General features: G+C 51.6%; 1 protein-coding gene across 2 annotated transcripts in view; it reads right to left on the bottom strand.

The window, feature by feature from the left end:
- Nucleotides 1-26,092, bottom strand: part of LOC140429922 (ADAMTS-like protein 1) — a 489,170-nt gene that overhangs the window by 135,053 nt on the left and 328,025 nt on the right. The gene's annotated exons all lie outside the window — the stretch shown is intronic.

Raw genomic sequence — 26,092 nt, 5'->3', positions numbered from 1 at the left:
ATGGCTGTCAAATTTGAGAAACGGTTCGGAAAGCATTTTGAGAGACATGGGAGGGAAATGTCGGAGACCCTCAGGAAGTTGGTGGATGAGGCCCAGGTACCGGTTAGGGAGGCTTTGGGAAAAGACGTTGGAGACAGTGCAGCAGCATGGCGAGGGAGTGGAGGAGTGACCGTGATCATGGAGGAGTGGGGTACAGCTTGGCGTGCTATACCCGCCAAGGCTGAGGGTCACGCACAAGAATAAAAGATCACTTTTTCAAGACGGCGTAGGAAGTGGAGACATTTAATTAAAGCCAAAGAACTTTAGGCCTGGTGGGGTTTGCGTGGAACTTAGTTAGTGGTGGGAACAGGTTTGTTTGGGTCGTTGTCTGTGGCGATACACCACTGTACTTCCCTAGCATTGTACATAGTTATATAATAGTTGTGTGTAACGTGGCCCTGTAATCCTGTGTATTGTACTGTGTATTGTACTGTAGCTCTGTAGAGGTTCGGTCACCTGTATGTAACCTGACCTGGCCATGGAGAGCTCCGCCTTGGCCACTCCCCCGGGAGTTAGGTATAAGACCCAGCTTCTGAGACCTGACCCATTTTGTCTGGGGTCGTCTGTGTCGGGTAAGCTTCCTATGTAGTGTATTAAAGCCTTGGTTAAAGTCTCACATGTCTCTGTGGTTCTTGACGCTTAGTGCATCATTGTTGTAGTAACTGTGTATGTGGGGGTAGTCTTTGTTTCCCCTGTTCCCTCGCCCCTTTTTTTCACGTGTGTGTACAGAGTTGGCGACACAGGTTGTCTTGGGGGATTTTTCCTTTTGTGGTGGAAGGTGGGGTTGGGGGATTTTGAGTTTTGGTTAGGAGAATGGCTTTGTCTTGGTTGGTTTATTTGGGTAGGGTAGGCTCAGGTGGGGGGACTGCCTCGCTCGCTGAGGCAGATTGGCTGGTGAACGGGAGCGAGGTGGGGGGAGGGCCTGTGGGGCCTGTTTTGGCAGTTGTCATGGAGCCTAGAGGTGTGAATGGTGGGGGGGGGGGGAATGGAGGAGAGAGGTAGGCAGCCATCTCGGGTGAGGGACCAGGTCAGGCTCCAGAAGAGTTGGGTTAGCCAGGTGTTCCATTTGGACTTTGATAGCAGGGGTGGGGTGGGGGGGGGGGGGGGGGTCGGGGGGGTGGTAGTACTCCATGAAAGAGTTTGGTTCCAGGTGGAGAAGGTGGTACTGGACCAGGGCGGCAGCTCTGTCATAGTTATGGGGGCATTGGAGGGTAAGTCAGTGGTTTTGGTGAGTGTGAACTCCCCAAATTGGGATGATGTAGAGTTTGTGAAGAGGATACTGGGCTGCAACACGCACCAGCTGATATTGGGGGAGATTTGAACTGTGTGTTGAGCCCCTTGTTGGATTGGGTGGCGTGGACCCATGGCGGTTTTTACACCCTGGGGGCAGGGAATACTCCTTTCTGAGGAATGCGGAATATTTGACGATAGTGATATCAGATCACATTCCACATCTGGTCGATGTGGTCTTGGCGATGGGGCCGGCCCAGCGACCGATGTGGAATTTGGATGTGGGGCTGTTGGCGGACTTGGGATTTTGTGTGAAGATGGCTCAGGTAATTGATGAATATGTGGGGTTCAACAAGAATGGGGAAGTGTCGCCCTCTGTGGGGACTGTTTAAGGAGCACTTGCTGCGAGTGATGAATAGTTTTGTCCCACTGAGACAAGGAAGGAATGGTAAGGTGAAGGAGCCTTGGATGACAAGAGAAGTGGAGCTTCTAATTGAGAGGAAGAAGGAAGCTTGCGTAAGGTTGAGGAAGCAAGAATCTGACTCCGCTCTAGAGGGTTACAAGGTAGCCAGGAAGGAACTCAAAAATTGACTGAGGAGAGCTAGAAGGGGGCATGAGAAAGCCCTGGCGGGAAGGATTAGGGAAAACCCCAAGGCGTTCTACACTTATGTGAGAAATAAGAGGGTGATCAGAGTGAGAGTCGGGCCGATCAGGGATAGTGGAGGGAACTTGTGCCGAGAGTCTGAGGCGATGGGGGAGGCTCTAAATGAATATTTTGCTTCAGTATTCACTAGAGAGAGGGACCTTGTTGCTCATGAGAACAATGTGAACCAGGTTAATAGACTCAAACAGGTTGATATTAAGAAGGAGGATGTGCTGGAAATTTTGAAAAGCATCAGAATAGATACGACCCCTGGGCCTAACGGGATATACCAAAGGTTACTACGGGAAGCGAGGGAGGAGATTGCTGCGCCGTTGGCGATGATCTTTGCGTCCTCACTCTCCACTGGAGTAGTACCGGATGATTGGAGGGAGGCGAATGTTGTTCCCCTGTTCAAGAAAGGGAATAGGGAAATCCCTGGGAATTACAGACCCATCAGTCTTACGTCTGTGGTGAGCAAGACATTGGAAAGGATTCTGAGAGATAGGATTTATGATTACTTAGAAAAACATAGTTTTATTAAAGATAGTCAGCATGGCTTTGTGAGGGGCAGGACATGCCTCAATGAATTCTTTGAGGATGTGACGAGACACATTGATGACGGTCGGGCAATGGATGTGGTGTATATGGATTTCAGTGAGGCATTTGATAAGGTTCACCATGGTAGGCTCATTCAGAAAGTTAGGGGGCATGGGATACAGGGAAATTTGGCTGTCTGGATACAGAATTGGCTGGCCGAAAGAAGACAACGAGTGGTAGTGGATGGAAAGTATTCCGCCTGGAGGTCGGTGACCAGTGGTGTCCCGCAAGGATCTGTTCTGGGACCTCTGCTCTTTGTGGTTTTGTAAATGACTTGGATGAGGAAATGGAAGGGTGGGTTAGTAAGTTTGCCAATGACACGAATGTTGGGGGAGTTGTAGATAGTGTTGAGGGTTGTTGCAGGTTACAACAGGACATTGACAGGATGCAGAGCTGGGCTGAGAAGTGGCAGATGGAGTTCAACCTTGATAAATGTGAAGTGATTCATTTTGGAAGGTCGAATTTGAATGCTGAATACAGGGTTAAAGGCAGGATTCTTGGAAGTGTGGAGGAACAGAGGGATCTTGGAGTCCACGTACATAGATCCCTCAAAGTTGCCACCCAGGTTGATAGGGTTGTTTAGAAGGCGTATGGTGTGTTGGCTTTCATTAACAGGGGGATTGAGTTTAAGAGCCGCGAGGTTTTGCTGCAGCTTTATAAAACCCTGGTTAGACCACACTTGGAATATTGTGTCCCGTTCTGGTCGCCTCATTATAGGAAGGATGTGGATGCTTCGGAGAGGGTACAGAGGAGATTTACCAGGATGCTGCCTGGACTGGAGGGCATGTCTTATGAAGAAAGGTTGAGGGAGCTCGGGCTTTTCTCACTGGAGCGAAGAAGGCAGAGAGGTGACTTGATAGAGGTGTACAAGGGGATGAGAGGCATGGATAGAGTGGATAGCCAGAGACTTTTCCCCAGGGTGAAAATGGCTGTCACGAGGGGACATAATTTTAAGGTAATTGGAGGAGGGTATAGGGGAGATGTCAGAGGCAGGTTCTTTACGCAGAGAGTAGTGGGTGTGTGGAATGCACTGCCAGCAGAGGTGGTGGAGTCAGAGTCATTCGGGACATTTAAGAGACTCTTAGACAGGCACATGGACAGCAGTAAATTGAAGGGCTGTAGGTTAGGCTGATCTTAGATTAGAATAAATGGTCGGCACAACATCGTGGGCTGAAGGGCCTGTGCTGTACTGTTCTATGTTCTATGTGCTGTGGGAGGCTCTGGAGGCGGTGGTACAAGGGAAATAATTTCACACAAGGCACAGCGAGGGATAGGGAGATGAGAAAGGAGCGCCAGTGATTGGTGGACGAGATATTGGAGGTGGATGGCAGGTACGTAAGTGAACTGAGGCCAATAATAATAATCTTTTATTGTCACAAGTAGGCTTACAGTAACACTGCAATGAAGTTACTGTGAAAATCCCCTAGTTGCCACATTCCGGCACCTGTTCGGGTCACAGAGAGAGAATTCAGAATTCTCAGCTGGTACGGGAATTGAACCCGCACTGCTGGCCTTGTTCTGCATCACAAACCAGCTGTCTAGCCCACTGAGCTAAACCAGCATAGGAAGAAGTTGCAGGCTGGATTTGATCTGCTATCCATCGAGAAGGTGGTGCGGAAGTTGCGGGTGTTCGAGGGGGGTAGTGTGGAGTATGAGGAGAAGACTATTGGGCTTTTTGCTGGTCAGCTTAGGTGGCAGGCAGCTTCCCGTGAGATTGTACGGACTGGGGCCGGAAGGGCTCCCGGTGCAGATTTATAAAATATTTGCTGATGGCCGGGTGCCGCTGGTGGTGGAGATGTTGTAGGGTCTGGGGGCTCAGGGCCCGCTCCCAGAGACAATTATGCAAGTGTCCATTTTGCTTCTGCTGAAGAAGGTTAAGGACCTGGTGGAGTGTGGATCGTACCATCCGATTTCACCACTGAATGTGGATGCTAAGATTCTGGCTGAGGTGTTAGTGCTGAGGTTGGAGGGATGTCTCCCACAGGTTATTGGGGAGGCCAGACGGAGTTTGTGAAGGGTAGGTGTTTGTCATTTGATGTAAGGGGACTTTTGAATGTGGTATTGTCCCCAGGGTGGGAGGGGAGCAGGAGGTCATTGTGGCTTTGGACGCTCGTAGGGTATCCTTGTACCCAGATGATCTGACCCCCACAATGGGTGATATCATAGAACAGTACAGCACAGAACAGGCCCCTCAGCCCTTGATGTTGTGCCGAGCATTGTCCGAAACCAAGATCAAGCTATCCCACTCCCCGTCATTCTGGTGTGCTCCATGTGCCTATCCAATAACCGCTTGAAAGTTCCTCAAGTGTCCGACTCCACTATCACAGCAGGCAGTCCATTCCACACCCGAACCACTCTCTGAGTAAAGAACCTACCTCGGACATCCCTCCTATATCTCCCACCCTGAATCTTATAGTTATGCCCCCTTGTAACAGCTACATCCACCCGAGGAAATGGTCTCTGGACGTCCACTCTATCTATCCCCCTCATCATCTTATAAACCTCTATTAAGTCGCCTCTCATCCTCCTCCGCTCCAAAGAGAAAAGCCCTAGCTCCCTCCACCTTTCCTCATAAGACCTATCCTGCAAACCAGGCAGCATCCTGGTAAATCTCCTTTGCACCCTTTCCAATGCTTCCACATCCTTCCTATAATGAGGTGACCAGAACTGCACACAATACTCCAAATGTGGTCTCACCAGGGTCATGTACAGTTGCAGCATAACCCCACGGCTCTTAAACCCAAGCCCCCTGTTAATAAATGCTAACACACTATAAGCCTTCTGGCACTGCTGAAGAGATTTGGGGCATTTTCGGGAATTGGAAGCAGAGTCAGTGTTTTCCGGGCACCCAGCTTAATTTGGGGGTGTTGCAGTCCTGTCTTACGGGTTCCCATTTCAGTTAATTTAATAATCTTTATTGTCGCAAGTAGGCTTACATTAATACTGCAATGAAATTACTGTGAAAAGCCCCTAGTTGCCACATTCCGGCTCCTGTTCGGGTACACTGAGCAAGAATTCAGAATTCTCAGCTGGTACCGGAATTGAACTCGCGCTGCTGGTCTTGTTCTGCATCACAAACCAGCTGTCTAGCCCACTGAGCTAAACCAGCCCTGTGGTTTATTTAGGGGTGCAGGTGGCCCAGGATTGTGCTGGGCTTTGGAAATTGAAGAATTGCTCTGTCCTTCGTGGGCAGCATTCAGTTGGTGAAAATGCAGCTCCTGCATTTTTATTTCAATTCCAATGTTTGCCGATTTAAAAAATATTTTAAGTTGTTTTTTTTGCAAAATCCTTTTTTTGAGGGCATGGAGCGTTTATTTTCACACTCATCTGGGCGTGAAAAGTAGCAGTGGTTCAGAGAGATAGTTAGTTTGGAGGAGGGAGGGGGTTGACGTTGCCAAATATGATATTATTATTGGGTGGCGAATGCTGAGACGGTGCTGGGTTGGTCTGGGTTGGTCTGGGTTGGTCTGGGGTGGTCTGGGTTGGTCTGGGTTGGTCTGGGTTGGTCTGGGTTGGTCTGGGGTTCCGCAGGCTTTATGGATGCGGGTGGAGTCGAGGTCGTGTAGGGGTCAGGGTTAAGGGCGGTGGTCACGGCTTCTTTATCTTTTTTTGTCACTGGCGGGGCTGGAGGAGGGGGGCACCTCAGGGATTTATGGGAAGCTTGTAGCAGAGGAGGCAGTCTCCTTGGAAGGGGTGAAGGCCAAGTGGGAGGAGGAGTTGGGGTCCGACTTGAAGGAGGGTGTGTGTGAGATTCTGCATGGGGTGAATGCAGCAACATGTGCGAGGTTGGGGCTGATACAGTTGAAGGTAGTGCCAGGGGCCCATTTGATCAAGTCCAGGATCAGTAGGCTATTTGTGGGAGTGAAGGAAGAGTGTGACTGATGTGGGAGGAGCCTGACTAACTGTGTACACATGTTCTGGTCGTGTCCTAAGCTTGTGAGTTTCTGAGTGTTTTTGGTACCATGTTGGAGACCCTACAGATTGAACTGAAGCCCTGAGCCCCTCGGACCATATTCGGGGTATTGGACCAGCCGGAACTCATTTCATTAACACTACACCCTGTATGCTTCATCCGATGCCAGTGCTTATGTAGTTACATTGTATATCTTGTGTTGCCCTATTATTTATTTTCTTTTATTCCCTTTTCTTCTCATGTACTTAATGATCTGTTGAGCTGCTCGCAGAAAAATACTTTTCACTGAACCTCGGTACACGTGACAATAAACAAATCCAATCCAATCCAATCCAATCCAATCCAATCCAACCGCAGACTGGGGTTTGGGCTGATGTCCTGGCCTTCACCTCGCTGATTGCTCGAAGGCAGGCGCTGGTGGGTTGATGAGGTCAGCTTCTCCCCCAAGCGCCACGGTATGGCCGGGGGATCGGACAGAGATTTGAATCTCGAGAAAGTTAAGTGCACAGTGGGGGGGGGGGGGGGGGTAAATGAAGGGTTCTATCGGAGATGCAGCTGTTTATTTTGAACATTAAAGAGCTGGTCATCGTCAGTTGTTTGCGGGGGGGGTGGAGCAGGTGGGATTTGTGGTTGGCTTTCTGGGGGGGCGTGGAGGGGTTGGGGGTGGGAGGTTTTTATTACTTGTTTTTGTTGTGGTTATGCATAAAATTTGGAAAAAACTGAATAAAAATACTACAAAAAAAAGACTTGAATGCAGTATTCCCCAGAAAGTGCTGTAACAGGCAGGACATCAAAAGGGACAGAAAGCAAGTCCAAACTAAATAAGGAAGTTTGAAAAACTAGGTAGGGACAGGAAACAATCCCAAGACAACAGCTAAGGCAATGAACAAGGATAGGTATTGTAAACCAATCCTGTTCAGTGAGGAGCAGAGGCAGATGCTTCAAGTTAAAAGATAGGGATAGAAGGTGCAGACCTGGAATAAAAGATGCTTGCAAGAAGTCAGGGGATCAATGGAGATGACCAATAGATCGGGGCTCTTTTTTACTACAAGCCTGTGAAATGGTGGTGTTCTGTTGGCATGGCTGTGTATCTGAGACATTCCCTGGAAAGCGAAGCTGGAATGCAGGTAACGATCCAGGGAGAGGAACATCAAGAGAGTTTGCACCCTTCAAGATGTGTTCTTCCAGAGTATACATTGGAAATCCTCACGTGAAAGGCCGAGTTTGAGTGCGGCCAATTGGCTCACAGCTATAAAATGGCAGGTGGTAATTGCTGTGCTGCCCAAATCCCAAAGGGAAACTTGGGCAAACAATCACAACAATTTGCAAATTTTTATTTAATTACGAGGAAGTATGTGGGAGCAAGAAGCGCAAAAGCACTTTTGGAGATTTTAAATATTAAAAATAAAACTTTTATTAACAAAAAGAACTTGCACAAGGTTACATTTACACAATTGAAAGTAATTGTACAAATGTTTTCTCTCATTCATTTTTAAATCTATGTTCTTGAATTTCTTTGGAATTGCCCTTCCCAGAATATAAAAATCTTTCAGCTTGTTTTTAAGGATAAACTTAATACATTGCTTTACTCATTATGGGGGGGAAACGTTCTGGTCTTGCCCACCGCTGGAATCATCGCAGGTGGGATGGAACGTTTGATGGATCATTTTAAGGTCCGTTGATCCTGGGAGGGCTTTTGGGGCGGGTGCAACCAGTAACTCCTGCCAAATGGTGTTTGTCATTTGTAGTTTTCCTTTTGAAATTCAATAATTGAACTTCAGTTCACCCTCTTATCTTCAAATGTTAATTTCCATTCATGGTGCTCATTGGTAACCCATCTTAACTTTGCTCACATCCACTGCAACATACTTGCTTCATATACTACAGGGATATTAGGAAAATATGATATTGAGTTTTGAATCTGTTCTTTTCAGGACCTCCTGACTTGCCAGGTCTCTAGCTGCTCCTTGGATTCTTTGCTGGGTATTTACTTGTTGTCCGCTGCCACCACGTATCGTTATGTGTTCAGGGTGCAGACGGAGTTCTTTGGGGCTTGTCTATTATCCCAAAGTAAACTGCTTGAGACTCTCAGAAATGGGCAGTGTAGCAGGAGGCCATTCGACCCACCAAGTCTGCACTGACCCTTCGAATGAACATTCTGCCCATTTACGAATGTCCACCCTGCCCTATCCCCATAATCCCATAACCGAACCTGCGCATCCCCGGACATTAAGGGGCAATTTGGCACGACCAATCCACCTAACCTGTACATCTTTGGACTGTGGGAGGAAACCAGAGCACCCGGGGGGAACCCACGCAGACACGGGGGAAAAGTGCAAACTCCACACAGTCACCCGAGGCTGGAATTGAAACTGCGTAGTTTGTAAAACCATTTATCCTTATTAACAGGGACTATAGATACAGTGGCACCTCTGCATGAAGTTGGGAAGTCTGCTCCCTCTTGGTCTCTGTAACTCAATCATGTGATGCTACACCCTCATTACATCAAGCTCTTCGATGTTAAACCTTTACTCTACAGGAGGGTGACATTGCAGGGATGGGCGGGAGAGAGTGTGGGACAGAGGAGCATGTGGGCAGGAGGGAGAGCAAGCGGCCAGGAGGGAGAGCAAGCGGCCAGGAGGGAGAGCATGCGGCCAGCAGGGAGAGCAAGCGGGCAGGAGGGAGAGCAAGCGGGCAGGAGGGAGAGCAAGCGGGCAGGAGGGAGAGCATGGGGGCAGGAGGGTGAGCATGCGGCCAGGAGGGAGAGCAAGCGGGCAGGAGGGAGAGCATGGGGGCAGGAGGGAGAGCAAGCGGGCAGGAGGGAGGGCATGGGGGCAGGAGGGAGAGCATGGGGGCAGGAGGGTGAGCATGGGGGCAGGAGGGAGAGCATGGGGGCAGGAGGGAGAGCATGGGGGCAGGAGGGTGAGCATGCGGCCAGGAGGGAGAGCAAGCGGCCAGGAGGGAGAGCAAGCGGGCAGAGGGAGAGCATGGGGGCAGGAGGGAGAGCATGGGGGCAGGAGGGTGAGCATGCGGCCAGGAGGGAGAGCAAGCGGGCAGGAGGGAGAGCAAGCGGGCAGGAGGGAGAGCATGCGGGCAGGAGGGAGAGCAAGCGGGCAGGAGGGAGAGCAAGCGGGCAGGAGGGTGAGCATGCGGCCAGGAGGGAGAGCAAGCGGGCAGGAGGGAGAGCATGGGGGCAGGAGGGAGAGCATGCGGCCAGGAGGGAGAGCATGCGGGCAGGAGGGAGAGCATGTGGGCAGGAGGGAGAGCATGGGGGCAGGAGGGAGAGCAAGCGGGCAGGAGGGAGAGCATGCGGGCAGGAGGGAGAGCATGTGGGCAGGAGGGAGAGCAAGTGGGCAGGAGGGAGAGCATGGGGGCAGGAGGGAGAGCAAGCGGGCAGGAGGGAGAGCAAGCGGCCAGGAGGGAGAGCATGGGGGCAGGAGGGAGAGCAAGTGGGCAGGAGGGAGAGCATGGGGGCAGGAGGGAGAGCATGGGGGCAGGAGGGAGAGCATGGGGGCAGGAGGGAGAGCATGGGGGCAGGAGGGAGAGCATGGGGCAGGAGGGAGAGCATGGGGGCAGGAGGGAGAGCATGGGGGCAGGAGGGAGAGCATGGGGGCAGGAGGGAGAGCATGCGGGCAGGAGGGAGAGCAAGCGGGCAGGAGGGAGAGCAAGCGGGCAGGAGGGAGAGCATGGGGGCAGGATGGAGAGCAAGCGGGCAGGAGGGAGAGCAAGTGGGCAGGAGGGAGAGCAAGCGGGCAGGAGGGAGAGCATGCGGGCAGGAGGGAGAGCAAGCGGGCAGGAGGGAGAGCATGGGGGCAGGAGGGAGAGCAAGCGGGCAGGAGAGAGAGCATGCGGGCAGGAGGGAGAGCATGGGGGCAGGAGGGAAAGCATGGGGGCAGGAGGGAGAGCAAGTGGGCAGGAGGGAGAGCATGCGGGCAGGAGGGAGAGCATGGGGGCAGGAGGGAGAGCAAGCGGGCAGGAGGGAGAGCATGTGGGCAGGAGGGAGAGCATGGGGGCAGGAGGGAGAGCAAGCGGGCAGGAGGGAGAGCAAGCGGGCAGGAGGGAGAGCAAGCGGGCAGGAGGGAGAGCATGGGGGCAGGAGGGAGAGCAAGCGGGCAGGAGGGAGAGCAAGCGGGCAGGAGGGAGAGCATGGGGGCAGGAGGGAGAGCATGGGGGCAGGAGGGAGAGCAAGCGGGCAGGAGGGAGAGCATGCGGGCAGGAGGGAGAGCAAGCGGGCAGGAGGGAGAGCAAGTGGGCAGGAGGGAGAGCATGGGGGCAGGAGGGAGAGCAAGCGGGCAGGAGGGAGAGCAAGTGGGCAGGAGGGAGAGCATGGGGGCAGGAGGGAGAGCAAGCGGGCAGGAGGGAGAGCAAGCGGGCAGGAGGGAGAGCATGGGGGCAGGAGGGAGAGCAAGCGGGCAGGAGGGAGAGCAAGCGGGCAGGAGGGAGAGCAAGCGGGCAGGAGGGAGAGCAAGCGGCCAGGAGGGAGAGCAAGCGGGCAGGAGGGAGAGCAAGCGGGCAGGAGGGAGAGCAAGCGGCCAGGAGGGAGAGCAAGCGGGCAGGAGGGAGAGCAAGCGGGCAGGAGGGAGAGCATGGGGGCAGGAGGGAGAGCATGCGGGCAGGAGGGAGAGCATGGGGGCAGGAGGGAGAGCAAGCGGGCAGGAGGGAGAGCAAGCGGGCAGGAGGGAGAGCAAGAGGGCAGGAGGGAGAGCATGGGGGCAGGAGGGAGAGCATGCGGGCAGGAGGGAGAGCATGGGGGCAGGAGGGAGAGCATGGGGGCAGGAGGGAGAGCATGGGGGCAGGAGGGAGAGCATGCGGGCAGGAGGGAGAGCAAGCGGGCAGGAGGGAGAGCATGGGGGCAGGAGGGAGAGCAAGCGGGCAGGAGGGAGAGCATGCGGGCAGGAGGGAGAGCATGCGGGCAGGAGGGAGAGCATGGGGGCAGGAGGGAGAGCATGCGTGCAGGAGGGAGAGCAAGCGGCCAGGAGGGAGAGCAAGCGGGCAGGAGGGAGAGCATGGGGGCAGGAGGGAGAGCATGCGGGCAGGAGGGAGAGCAAGCGGGCAGGAGGGAGAGCAAGCGGGCAGGAGGGAGAGCATGGGGGCAGGAGGGAGAGCAAGCGGGCAGGAGGGAGAGCATGGGGGCAGGAGGGAGAGCATGCGGGCAGGAGGGAGAGCAAGCGGGCAGGAGGGAGAGCAAGCGGGCAGGAGGGAGAGCATGGGGGCAGGAGGGAGAGCATGGGGGCAGGAGGGAGAGCAAGCGGGCAGGAGGGAGAGCAAGCGGGCAGGAGGGAGAGCAAGCGGGCAGGAGGGAGAGCATGGGGGCAGGAGGGAGAGCAAGCGGGCAGGAGGGAGAGCAAGCGGGCAGGAGGGAGAGCATGTGGGGAGAGGGGAAGAATGCAGTGGGGAAGTGTGGAGGAAGGGGGAGGAATGAGGTGGTCTGGAACAATGAATCTTTCTTTTCCTTTTCATATCCTTTTCATAGAACTCTCAGAGAATTATACTTTGAACACAGCAGTAATTGATTCTGAACTGAAATTATTTTACATTCACATGGGGACTAAATGCTCTCCAATTTGGGTTTCACTTCTCTGATTTCAGTTATTTCGGAGTAAAGGTTTTTACTTAGTTGAGAGCTTTGGCCCAAGATTACTATTTAATTCATATATGGTCCAGAATAATAATTTTGAATTCAGCAGTTGGCTTTCCTGTGGACAGAGTGTTGATGGCAGAGGTGACCATTTAACTTTGCTGGTTCAGTCAAAGTTCTTCTCGAGAAAGAGACTTCCTGAGGAAATGTTTCTGCCAATGGAGGCATATAACTCGCCCCATTGGTATTAGAGTTGGACTTTTTTTGATGAATTTTTTTCCCTTCTTTATCACGTTTCGCTCAGAATATTTCTCAAAATATATAAGTCTTCTCCAGAATAATGAGGGCTTTGTTAAGATTAACATGGTACCTCATTCCCAAGATATTTATAAATAATATTTTTACAAAGGCTTTGGTAACATTAATCTCTTAACTGCAGGTTCTGAGTACATGCTTTGTGTTTGCTGATAGATTGACAGAAAGACCAGACAAACGGAGACAGACTTTGTACTGAACAAAGGTCTTTGCACAATGAAAATTCAATATAAATTTCTCTCTCCTTCGATCATTTTTCTGTGTAGTCAGCCAGAAATACAAGCATTGTCGCTGTAGTCTGCTCCAGTTGATAGGTACTCAAGGTTATAATACAATTTATCAAAATTGATTACTGATACGGAGGTCAATTTATTCTATATTATTCCCCATTATGTTAGTGAAATATGAATTAATTTCTCTGTTCCAAGTATTCCCCGTAAATACTAGGCTATTTAAATTATAGGGATGGTGAAACATTCCAACACACTTTTGTTTTTATTCCAAAGTAATTCACGCATTGAAAGGAGAAATCACAGTGGTTCTCGTGCATTGTCAAGACCATTCAGAAAAATTGGATTTCTTAAAAATAGCCCACACACAGCACTAATACCAAAATAACTCCAGTGGCACATTATCAGGCCCTGGGGATTTATCGGCCTTCAATCCCATTAAGTTCCCCAACACTGGGCTGAATTCTCCGACCCCCCCCCCCTGCCCCGACACCGGGACACAATTTTCCTTTCAATGCGCAATGCGGAGAATCGTCGCCATTGGCACCGGCGTGGTCGGCGGGGCGCACGTCGGGGTGTGTGCCGACTCTCCGGCACGGGCCAGCACGCTGATTCTCTGGGCCGGATGGGCCGAGCGGCCGTCAACAAACAGCCGAGTCCCATCGGCGCCGTTCTAACCTGCTCTGATCCGGCGGGACCTCGGCGTTGAAGGGTCCAGGTGCAGCATGTGGGGGGGGGGGGGGGTCCGACCCCGGGGTGGCCTCCATACTGGCCAGGCCCGCGAGTGGGGCCCACCGGTCGGCGGGCCGGCCTCTCTGCCCCCCGGCCTCCTTTCCTCCGCGCTGGCTCCTCTAGCCCTGCGCCATTTGGCATTGGAGCTGCCGCGGGGAAGAAGGCCACTGCGCATGCGCAAGATGGCGCTGGCCCAACAGTGCATGTGTGGACCCCGCGGCATCGGGTTTATGCCGGGATCGGCAGCTGGGATGACGGAGGCCGCTCCAGCGCTGTCCTAGCCCCCTGTGGGCCACAGAGTGGGGTACCGGAACGGGCACCGACGCCGGGGTAAAACACTCACGGTTTTACTCCGGCATCGACACTTAGCCGCCCGTTGGAAGAATCCCGCCCACTATTTATCTACTAACACTGATTTACTTCAGTTCCTCCCTCTCAGTAAACCCTCTGTTCCCCAACATCTCTGGTATGTTATTTGTGTCCTCCTTTGTGAAGACAGAAACAGAATATGTATTTAGTTGCTCAGCCATTTCTTTGTTCCCCACAATAAATTCCCCTGTTTCTGACTGTAAGGGACCTACATTTGTCTTCACCGATCTTTTTTCTTTGCAGCTTTTAGTCAGGTTACGTTCCTTATAAGCTTACTCTCGTACTCTTATTTTCTCCTTCTTAATGAATCCCTTTGTCCTCCTTTGCTGTATTCTTAATTGCTCCCGATCCTCAGATCTGTTGTCTTTTCCTGACCAATTTATATGTTTCTTCTTTGGATCTAATGCTATTTCTAATTTCCCTTATAAGTCATGGTTTGGCCATCTTTCCTGTTTTATTTTTGTGAGACAGCAATGATCAATTGTTGCAGCTCCCCCATGCGCTCCTTGAATGTTTGCAGTTGCCTATCCACCGTCATCACTTGAAGTAACATTTCTCAATCCATTGTAGCCAACTCACGCCTCCTTTCATCGCAGTTTCCTTTATTTAGATTCAGGATCCTAGCCTCCGAATCAACTACATCACTCTCCATCTTGATGAAGAATCTGACCATATTATGGTCACTCATCCCCAAGGGGCCTTGCACAACTAAATTGCCAATGATTCCGTTTTCCTTACACAGTACCCAGTCTAGAATGGTCTGTTCTCTAGTTGGTTCTTCAACGTATAGGTCCATAAAACCGTCCCGTATACACTCCAGGAATTCTTCCTCTAGGGCTTTGTAGCTAATTTGATTTGTTCAATCTATATGCAGATTAAAATCACCCATAATTACAGATGTTCCTTTCTGACGTGCGTCTCTAATTTCCTGTTTAAGCCTTTCCGAACACTATCACTGCAGTTTGGGGGTTCTATATATAACCCCCACTGACATTATTTACCCCTTGGTGTTTCTCAGCTCGACCCATACAGATTCCACATTGTCGGAGCTAATATCCTTTCTCATGATTACGTTAATCTCCTCTTTAACCAGCACTGCAGCTCCACCACCTTTTCCTTTTGGTCTGTCCTAAATACTGAATACCCCTGAATGTTCCCTTCCCTGGTCACCCTACAAAGATGTCTCTGTAATCCCGACTATATCATACCCATTTACATCTATTTGTGAAATTTAATACATCCACTTTATTGTGAATGCTCCGTGTGTTAAGGCACAAAGCCTGTAGGCTTGCCTTTTTAACATTCGTTGTCCCACTCCCAATATTTTTCACTGAGACCTTGTTTGGATCTGGCCCAGGGTTTCTCTGCCTATCACTTTTCTTATTCCCCTTTCTGTCTTTTGTGTTTAGCCTTGTTTCCTCCTCCTCTGACTCCTTGCATAGGTTTCCATCCCCCTACCATTTTAGTTTAAACCCTCCCCAACCTCTCTGGCAAATACTCCTCTTAGGACATTAGTCCCGATCCTGCCCAGGTGTAACCCGTCCAGTTTGTACAGGTCCCACCTCCCCCAGAACCGGTCCCAATGCCCCAGGAATCTGAAACCCTCCCCCTCGCACCATCTCTTCAACCAGGTATTCATCCTATATATCCTGCTATTTCTACTCTGACTAGCACGTGGCACTGGCGGTAATCCTTGGATCACTACCTTTTGAAGTCCCACTTTTCAACTTCCCAACTCTCTATATTCTGCTTTTAGGACTTCATCCCTTTAAACCTGTCATTGGCAATGATGTGCAGCATGGCCCCTGCCCATATCAGCCCCACGCCCTCTGCCCGCGTCAGCCCCACGCCCTCTGCCCATATCAGCCCCACGCCCTCTGCCCGTGTCAGCCCCACGCCCTCTGCCTGCGTCAGCCCCACGCCCTCTGCCCATGTCAGCCCCACGCCCTCTGCCTGCCTCAGCCCCACGCCCTCTGCCCATGTCAGCCCCACGCCCTCTGCCTGCCTCAGCCCCACGCCCTCTGCCCGTGTCAGCCCCATGCCCTCTGCCCGTGTCAGCCCCACGCCCTCTGCCCGTGTCAGCCCCACGCCCTCTGCCTGCGTCAGCCCCACGCCCTCTGCCTGCCTCAGCCCCACGCCCTCTGCCTGCGTCAGCCCCACGCCCTCTGCCCATGTCAGCCCCACGCCCTCTGCCTGCGTCAGCCCCACGCCCTCTGCCTGCGTCAGCCCCACGCCCTCTGCCCATGTCAGCCCCACGCCCTCTGCCTGCCTCAGCCCCACGCCCTCTGCCCGTGTCAGCCCCACGCCCTCTGCCTGTGTCAGCCCCACGCCCTCTGCCCGTGTCAGCCCCACGCCCTCTGCCCATGTCAGCCCCACGCCCTCTGCCCGCGTCAGCCCCACGCCCTCTGCCCATGTCAGCCCCACACCCTCTGCCCATGTCAGCCCCACGCCCTCTGCCTGCCTCAGCCCCACGCCCTCTGCCCGTGTCAGCCCCACGCCCTCTGCCCGCGTCAGCCCCACGCCCTCTGCCCATGTCAGCCCCACGCCCTCTGCCCGCGTCAGCGCCACATGCCCTCTGCCCATGTCAGCCCCACGCCCTCTGCCCATGTCAGCCCCACGCCCTCTGCCCATGTCAGCCCCACGCCCTCTGCCCATGTCAGCCCCACGCCCTCTGCCCATATCAGCCCCACGCCCTCTGCCCGTGTCAGCCCCACGCCCTCTGCCCGTGTCAGCCCCACGCCCTCTGCCCGTGTCAGCCCCACGCCCTCTGCCCATGTCAGCCCCACGCCCTCTGCCCATGTCAGCCCCACGCCCTCTGCCTGTGTCAGCCCCACGCCCTGGTGGACATTTTCCAGTCACACCAGCAACTGGAATTGTCACGTGTGGAGCCAGAACATTTGAATAATGTCAATGGCTTCACATTCTCTGGAGTAGGGAATTTAAGTTTTGCATCCTGAGTGGGGAATCGTCTCCTCATCTCATCCTGGAATACGGAACTCCTGAACCTCAGACTATTCCTGGGTCTCCAGTCAGTGGGAAACACTCACAATATCTACTCGGACAAGCCTCAAAAAAATCATAGAAAGATAGAAAACAGGATCAGGAGGAGACCATTCAGCCCCTGAACCTGCTCCGCCATTCGTTATGAGCATGGCTGATCCTCAATGTCATTCTCCAACACACGTCCATTACCCTTCACAGCTTTAGAGTTGAAAAATTTATTTGTTTCCTTAAATATATTCAGTGACTTGGTCTCCACGGTCTCTGTGGTAGTTCAGTGACTTGGTCTCCACGGTCTCTGTGGTAGTTCAGTGACTTGGTCTCCACGGTCTCTGTGCTGGAGAATTCCACACGTTCACCACCCTCAGAAGACGTTTCTCCTCATCTCAGTCCGAAATGGCCAACCCTGTAACCTGAGACTGTGACCCCTTGTTCTAGACCCCTCCCCCAGCCGCAGGGCTTCCGCAATTATCAGCTCCTTGCCTGGGGTGTATACTAACTCAAAATCATACCTTCGGAGTCGAAGGAGAATGCGCTGAAGCCTGGGCGTCATGTCATTCAAGTCCTTATGAATGGTATGGACCAAGGGTCTGTGGCCAGTCTCCACTGTGAAGGTTGGTAGACCGTAGACATAGTCATGGAACTTTACAATGCCGGTTAGGAGGCCCAGGCACTCTTTCTCTATCTGGGTGCACCTCTGTTCAGTAGGAGTCATGGCCCTTGACGCATAAGCAACTGGAGCCCAGGACGAGGAGTCATCCCTCTGGAGGAGCACCGCACCAATGCCGTCCTGGCTTGCGTCCGTGGAGATTTTGTTTCCCTGTCTGGGTCAAAAAGCGCTAGTACCGGAGCAGTGGTGAGCTTTGCTTTGAGCTCGAGCCACTCTGCTCGATGTGTGGGTAGCCACTGGAATGCAGTGGACTTCTTCACCAGATGCCTGAGAGCCGTGGTGTGTGAGGCCAAGTTGGGAATGAATTTTCCCAAGAAGTTCACCATTCCGAGGAAGCGTAGTACCGCCTTTTTGTCTTCCGGGGTCTTCATGGCGTTAATGGCCTTGACCTTGTCCGAATCTGGTCGCACACCCTGCCGGGATATCTGGTCGCCCAAGAACTTGATGGTTGACATGCCAAAGGAGCACTTGGCCTTGTTCAGCTTGAGGCCGTTTGCATGGACACGTCGAAAGACTTGTTTGAGACGAGATATATGTTCCTCGGGGGTCGTAGACCCAATGATTACATCATCTATGTAGACACGCACACCCTCAATGCCCTCCATCATCTGCTCCATGATCCTGTGGAAGATTTCAAAGGCTGAGACAATGCCGGACGGCATGAGGTTGTAACAGTACCTTCCGAAAGGTGTATTAAATGTGCAGAGTATCCTGCTGGACTCGTCCAGTTATATCTGCCAGAAGCCACACGATGCATCTAGCTTCGTGAAGAATTTGGCGTGTGCCATCTCACTGGTCCGTTCCTCCTGTTTCGGGATCAGGTAGTGTTCCCGCATTATGTTCTGGTTAAGATCTTTGAGATCTATGCATATCCGCAACTCTCCTGAGGGCTTCTTCGCACAGACCATCGAGCTGATCCAGTCAGTCGGTTCTGTCACTTTGGAGATGATGCCCTGGTCTTGGAGCTCCTGAAGCTGTTCCTTTAAACGTTCCTTCAGAGAAGCCGGCACCCGGCGTGGTGCATGGATCACAGGCGTGGCATCAGGCTTGAGTAGGATCTTGTAGCAGTATGGCAGAGTGCCCATTCCATCAAACACATCCGGATCTTGAGCAAGGATGTCATCAATGTCAGCCTGAAGATCCACATTGGAAGAGGACATGGCATGGACTCGCTGTACGAGGTTGAGTAGCCTGGGCATGCATGGGCACCAAGCAGGGTGCCTTATCAGGCTTGACGATTTCAAATCGCAGTGTGATATTGATGGTCTTGTTGGAGACGAATAGATGACAAGATCCTAGTGCAGTTATGGCATTGCCATTATAATCGAGGAGCTGGCAGACTGGCGGAGGAATTGTGGGTTGCTTTTTAATGCGGTCCCTAATGCTGAGAGATGAGATTGGCAGAAGCACCAGTGTCCAGCTTGAACTGGATGCTGCATTGATTTACGTGTATGACAGCACGCCATCCGTCCGCGGAATCCACATTGAGGATAGATAGGCGTCTTGCTGAATTTGAGGAGGCATACTCACATGTAGTGATGATGCCCACACGATAGGGGGACTCCAGGCAGCTGTCCTCTGGATCCGTAGTGCTACCAGGATCAGAATCCAGTAAACCTTGCTGCACACACCGAATGCACTTGCGTCGGAATTGGGATCACTGGCCCCTGACTGGTGGTGCAGACCTGCACAAGGCTGCATAATGTCCAGGCTTCCCGCAATTTAAACATGCCTGCCTTTTGCAGGGAATTCCCGCTTTCAGTGGGCGGTGCCGCAGTTCGGGCACGTCATGACGGTGACGTCGTTACGCTCCGTGCGTCGTCGTACATGCGCAGTGCGGTCAGCTGACGTTCGCACCTGCGCAGTTTGGTTTTCGGCCGCTTCGTTCTCCCGTTCGTGTTGCGCATGCGTGGGGCCTCGGGAAAAGCGCGCGATATGGTCGCTTTCATCGATACTGAGGCGCCAAATCCGGGCGATGGCCTGGACACTCTCTGCCTCGTGGGAGGCACGTTCTTCGCACTCGGGAGTACCAATTTCTCGCCTGCTCATGCACTATACACGTCTCGATTGTGACTGGCAGGGTCATGTGCTTAATTTGAGGAGTTGCTCCCGTAAGGAATCGGAGTCCACCCCAAACACGATCTGATCCCTGATGATGGAATCAGTGGTTGCACCATAATTGCTGGACTGCGCTAATATACGGAGATGAGTTAGAAAGGATTGGAAAAGTTCATCCTTACCCTGAAGGTGTTGCTGGAAGACATAGCGCTCAAAGCTCTTGTTTGTTTCGACTTCACAGTGACTGTCGAACTTCCCTAAAACGGTCTTGAATTTGGTCTTGTCCTGGCCGTCGGTAAAATTAAGCGAGTTGAAAATCTGTATCGCTTGGTCCCCCACAGTTAATAGGAGCAGAGCGATTTTTCTGGCATCGGACGCATCCTCGAGGTCTGAGGCCTCAATGTAGAGAAGGAACCTTTGCTTGAAGACCCGCCAGTTGGCGCCGAGATTGCCGGAGATCCGTAGCTGTGGAGGGGCCTGGATCTTCTCCATGCCGCTGGAAGGCACTTGCTGGTCGTCACGGAATCACTCGAGGTAAATCACTTAGGGATGGTAGACTACTGGTACCATGTTGTGTTAATCACCCTGGGGTAACACGGACTGCAACTGGATGCAGTTGTACTTGAAAGTAGACTCCAAACTCTGATGTTAGTTCAGTACGCTTTATTGAACTTGTTAAGCAGTGCACACAGTTCGCTGTGGGTTGACACTCTACTAATCTAAGCGTGCCTACTATAACTAACTAGACCAGACTAGCTCTCAGCCACGTGTAGAAGGTGCTAACTGATATATACACCCTGACTGTCACTACAGTTGTCACCAGTAGAAAGAGGCAGAGTGTTGATGCCTCGTGTGTTTTATAGTGGGAGACCCCCTTCTAGTGTTCTGCCTGGTGATTGGTTGTGCTCTGTCCTGTGTGTTGATTGGCTGTACTGAGTGTCTGTCACTGCCTGTCTGTATCTCATTATGTGCATGAGTGCATGACAGGGACCTGTTTGGATTGTATCTGCGATGTGCTGTGGGTTTTGGGATGACATAAAGGCTGTGCCAGCCAGTCTGGGGACAGGATGGGCAGGCAGGAGACAGCTGGCGGTCCTGAGGGGTGAGCTAGCTGATAGTGTGACTGGTGAGGCCCCTGCCCGGAGAGGGGCAGTGTGCCAGGGAGGGTGCCAGGCAGCACAGTGCTGTCCGGGGTGAGCTCTGCGATTTTCCGGCTTTCCCAGCAGTGGGGCTGAGCTTCTGAGGACTGGAAGCACCTGGTGGGCCATTGCTTGAGCTTGGCCACGCCCATCCCGTTACTGGGTCGCTGGGGTCGGAGAGTTCCCATGGGAGGAGTCCTGGGGGGGTACCCGTACGGCTGGTAGCTCTCCGCACATTTACAGGACACAGAGGGCAGTCAGCTGAGTCAGCAGCCGGGGCCCTCTGACCCATACACAATGGCTGCCTTGCGGATTGCGACAATGACGGTCCAGGTCTGCCCATGGTCCGTCTCCCAGTCAGTCCGCACTACCCCCCCTCCCCCAGCGGCACAACTGTCAGCACAGTGTAGCCAGTTTGGAAATTTTTTCCACCTCCTCTCTCTCCAAGTTAAAACACACAAATATGTTTTCATAGGAAGGGTTTGTATTGTGTAATTCAGAGATCTTTACACCACAACCCCCCCCCCCACCCCCCCTCCCCAGCAGGTGTACAGGTGCTGGGGAGCTCAACCTAATGAGCACGGTAGCATTGTGGATAGCACAATTGCTTCACAGCTCAGGGTCCCAGGTTTGATTCCCGGTTTGGGTCACTGCCTGTGCGGAGTCTGCACGTTCTCCCCGTGTGTGCGTGGGTTTCCTCCGGGTGCTCCGGTTTCCTCCCACAGTCCAAAGATGTGCAGGTTAGGCGGATTGGCCATGATAAATTGCCCTTAGTGTCCAAAATTGCCCTTAGTGTTGGGTGGGGCTACTGGGTTATGGGGATAGGGTGGAGGTGTTGACCTTGGGTAGGGTGCTCTTTCCAAGAGCCGGTGCAGACTCGATGGGCCGAATGGCCTCCTTCTGCACTGTAAATCAATGATAATCTATGATTGAATCCAAGTAACTCCCAACTTCCGGTGAGCAAGTCACCAGCCATTCAATATAAACTGACAAAGGCGTCAGTTATTTTTTAAGATTTTGAATTTAGAATATTATATGTTTATTAAAGCACAGCTTCCAACAGGAACCTGCTGATGGTATCAGATCTGAGGAGGTAACAAAATGAATTGGATGGTTTTCAAAGAGCTAGCACAGAATAATGGGCCAAATGGTCTGTTCCTGTGCTGCAAGATTCTGTGAAGGCACAAAGAATAAATGTCCTTGAACAGTTAATGGACATAGAATTGTAAATAAGGCTATAACTAAGGCTATTGTAATTACAATCTTCTGATTAGTTTTAAAATTATATTTATGGCACAAATTCATTCCCTTAACAGAACTAGAAAAACGGGATCAAAATACCAAAGTTTTGCTGCATTAATCTTTCTGATTCAGAAATTTCAGCAAAAGAATTCTTTCTCCTCTCTCTGTGGGTAGACAGGAAAGTGTTAATGAACAATCATCTCCGGTTTTATTTCACTCAAAAACAATCCACAAAAAAAACCCATAATTTAAAAGGTGACGCCACTTTAATCAGACGGCAAAAGATTCTGGACGAAGAACTGAAGATTGATACAGTCTCGGTGACAACAAAAATAAACATTTCTCAAACTGTGTGACTGCTCCAAACTGGCGAAAGTCCTGGCCAACAACTGCTGCAAAGCTCTGATAGAATAATGAGAGGCAGCGCAGACACTGAGCTGACTGGGATCATGTGCTGTTCACACATGTTGCATGAGGAGATTGAGTGCCAGAAGTTATTGATTTATCACAAAATCAGATCCCAATGGAACATTCAGCTCTGTTTGCTGCAGCACACTGCAGTCGAACAGCTGTAACAGTTAAGTACTAAACTACACAGAAATCTTGGGTAGATACTTTACTGTAGTCATCTGCACATCTGATGGTATGTAAAGGGTTAACAACTGCATCATTGTGTTAGACAACCAGTAGATGGCAGCACTAAATTCAAGTATATAGGGTGGGATTCTCTTAGCCCATGCCGGGCCGGAGTATCGCCGGGCTGGGCACGATGCCGCCCTGACACCGGTCCACTGATTCTCCGGCGATTCTCCGCCCGGGATGGGCCGAGTGGCCGCAAAAAAAAAATCCGAGTCCCGGCGGTGCCGTCTATGTGTGGTCTTACCCAGCGGGACCTCAGCGTGCATCCTTTCGGGTGCGGCCTGGTTGGGGGGGGGCCTGACCCCGGGGGGGTGGGGCCCTGACCCCAGGGGGGGCCTGACCCCGGGGGGGGGGGGCTCTGCTGTGGCCTGGCCCGCGATCGGGGCCTACCGATTGGCGGGCCGGCCTCTCGGGCTGGGGGCCTCTTTTGCTCCGTGCCGGCCCCTGTAGCCCTACGCCATGTTGCGTTGGGGCCGGCGCAGAGAAGGAAGCCACCGCGCATGCGCGCATTTGCTCCGGTCGCGTCGCGCATGCGCGGACCCGCGGCGCCCATTTGAGGCTGATATTGGCAGCTGGAGCGGCGAGGGTCGCTCCAGTGATGTGTTGGCCTCCTGTAGGGCTCGGAATAGCTGATCCTGGGGGCCTGTTGAGGCCGTCGTAAAACGCGACAGCGTCAACACTTAGCCTCAGGATCAGAGAATCCCTCCCAGGAACTGAACTGGAAGGTCCTCCCACTCTTCAAACCAGGAGTGACTAGATAGCAGAGAGTTCGAGTGATACAGCTTAGTTGCCATGGTAGTTGAACATGGGTAATACTCATTCTGATTTACTTTATCATCAGTTATAGTTCTGTAGAGTGAACAACTCATTAGTATTTATATTTGTTATTCATTAAATGTTATTTGCTTTAAATTGAAGATTGGTAGTTTCATTGAAATCTAACCATCAGACCATTCTGTGACAACATAACAACATATTGCGTTCACGCAATATAACATTTACAACAGCGAAATGCTGAACACATTTTCTTTAATCTAACATCTTCACTGTTGGTCTTCCCAGTTATTCAAAGAGTTAAAAGACTGAATGGGTTAATTTAGTTCTAATGTTTTCCTTTAAACACAAACCCAGGGACACTGAGCCAGGTGATTAAGGAACCCTGGTTGGTATTAACAATCTCCAAACACATCAGCAATTTTAACAAACTCTTTTCCATAATTCCATGAGGTTGCCATTCCTTTCCCCATTGACAATGAAAGATGCAGATATTGTACCTACTGGAACTTGGTGTCAGAACGTACAAGGGAATTTGAAGCAAAAAGGTGGGTAAGGGTTTGGTTTGGGTTGAGGAGGGGTTTCAGTGTAACAAATCAGATTCCCAATCAAACCGGCCTCCAACACACCCAGTAGTAATGGTGGTGGATGGTTGTTGGGCAATCAACTCGATTCAAACAGGGAGGTTTGCAATTTAAATATGATAATGAGGCTGCAAACTTCATTGATATTCAGGTTTTTAACTGGTTGGCTGGGTTACCGGAGTCACATATAGATCCCGACAAGGAGGTGAGGCCCTTATACCTACCTGCTGGATTCAGCATCCCTACCTGGGAACACCTGCAATCAGATAACCCCTCCTCCACCCCGACTTCCTGGAGGCTTTGTGGATCCCAATCACATGCCTCCAATTCCCTGCTCCCTCAACCCAGTAGTCGCTATCACTCCCGCGATCCTGGAATCCGGGTCTACTCTGTTTTGTTATGCTCTTGACGTAGCATAAGCTGCTTCCTTGATGTGCACTCTGACAAAGGAAGGTTCAGACTTGGAGGTAGCTTTCACATGTTTATTACTGTTAACAATTCTCCTACTTGGATTCGACTCCACTGTTAATCCTGCTATAGCTACTCAGACTGATGAACCAGTCTGCTACAATCCACGTGGTGGGCGTAATGTTCAATCAACCCTGTGTCTGTACTCACTGAGTATCTCCACTGGAAAAAGACTGAGCATGTGTGCTGTGTCCTTTTATATGGGTTGGTGTAATGCCCCCTGTGGTAGTGTCACCTCTGTGTGTATCGTGACTGCCCATTGGTCGTGTCCTATCTTACTGACCTATTGGTTGACTGTCTGTGTGTCATGTCTCTCCTGCTCCCTCCAGTGTCTAGCTAGGTGTAGTGTATGTACATTAACCCTTTGTGTACTTACAGTGATGTGTATCACCACATACTCTGGGATCCATCCTCCCTTCAATTGCCCCTCGCCCCCTCCCACTAAGATTACACCACTGCCTATTCATCTCCACTCCTCAAACTCCATATTGACATCCCTGATCCTGCAGCAGCAAGTATCCAGCTCCCTGTCTGACTGGAAACCAAGTTAATCAGGCTGGTGACATCACGTAACATTGTGGAGTTTGAACTTTACGGTGTTTGTGGTCTCCTGATCGGGTTCCTGAACCTTTCCCACTGACAATAAACCACCCACACTCCCCCACAGCCTTGCAAGTCAGACCAGTAATTATTCATCCTCAGCCGGAACTCTAAAGGCAAAGGGGAGAAGCTGGTTAATGCTCCGCATCAACCGCAATATCTAATTATTTGAAGATGATCTTTTCAATCGTTATGGACCCGAAGACCTTCCTTGACACTGCACAGATAAGTTCTTAGTCCCCAAGATGGAAGTGTCTCACATTCTGTCCCTCGACTATCTCACTGAATTCACACTAATGCTGTCTTTATTATCCTCCATCTCGTAACATTTTTTGCCACCTGCTCTGTTCCTCTGTCAGCCCCCATCTCAGTCCCCTCACATCCAACTCCTACCCCTGGTCTCAGTCACCCCCATCTCAGTCACTCTGCTGCCATTGGCCAAATACTATTGGTACAGAGCAGTTGGGAAACTTAAGTCGATGCCAAATGAGAGGAAATGTTGAAAACTGTCTGTGCCGACAGCTAGGAATGTGGGAAAGGATCATTTGGCACAATAATCATCAGCAACTTGGGGTAAGAGAGAATTAGAATGGCCACAGAGTACCAGAGCCTGGAGAGGAGTCAAAGAGCAGGGAGCAACAGAGATTACAGGTCATGAACCAGCCAATTAGGGGTAGATTAGTAGAAATTGTAATTTAAAGCAATATGAGGGCTCCATTCAGCATCGCATGAGAAAATGCTGATGATCCAAATTCACGTTGCAGAGCAAGTATGAAGTCACGAGGGGCGTGCAGTCCGAAGAATTTTTAAATATGGGGCGTGATTTAACACACAAAATCCTGTTTTGGGGGTGTTTACTTGGTAACTTTGGAGTCCTGTTTTGGGGGTGTTTACTTGGTAACATTGGAGTTCTGTTTTGGGGGTGTTTAGCGGGTGTTCTGGGGGTGTTTTGGGGGGGTTTAGCGGGTGTTTTGGGTGGGGTGGTGGGTGTTTTTGGGGGTGTTTAGCGGGTGTTTTTGGTGGGGTGGTGGGTGTTTTTGGGGGTGTTTAGCGGGTGTTTTTGGTGGGGTGGTGGGTGTTTTTGGGGGTGTTTAGCGGGTGTTTTTTGGGGGGTTAGTGGGTGTTTTTGGGGGGGTTAGTGGGTGTTTTGGGGGGTTCAGCGAGTGTTTTTGAGGGTGTTTAGCGGGTGATTTGGGGGGTTAGCGAGTGTTGTGGGGGTTTAGCGGGGGGTTTTGGCGGGTTTGCGGGTGTTTTGGGGGGCATTAGTGGTGT

This window comes from Scyliorhinus torazame, chromosome 9 (genome assembly GCF_047496885.1).
Source record: "Scyliorhinus torazame isolate Kashiwa2021f chromosome 9, sScyTor2.1, whole genome shotgun sequence".
Classification (NCBI taxonomy): Eukaryota; Metazoa; Chordata; class Chondrichthyes; order Carcharhiniformes; family Scyliorhinidae; genus Scyliorhinus; species Scyliorhinus torazame.
The sequence above is the reverse complement of the archived record's forward strand: the minus strand, read 5'-3'. Positions and strand labels throughout refer to the sequence as shown.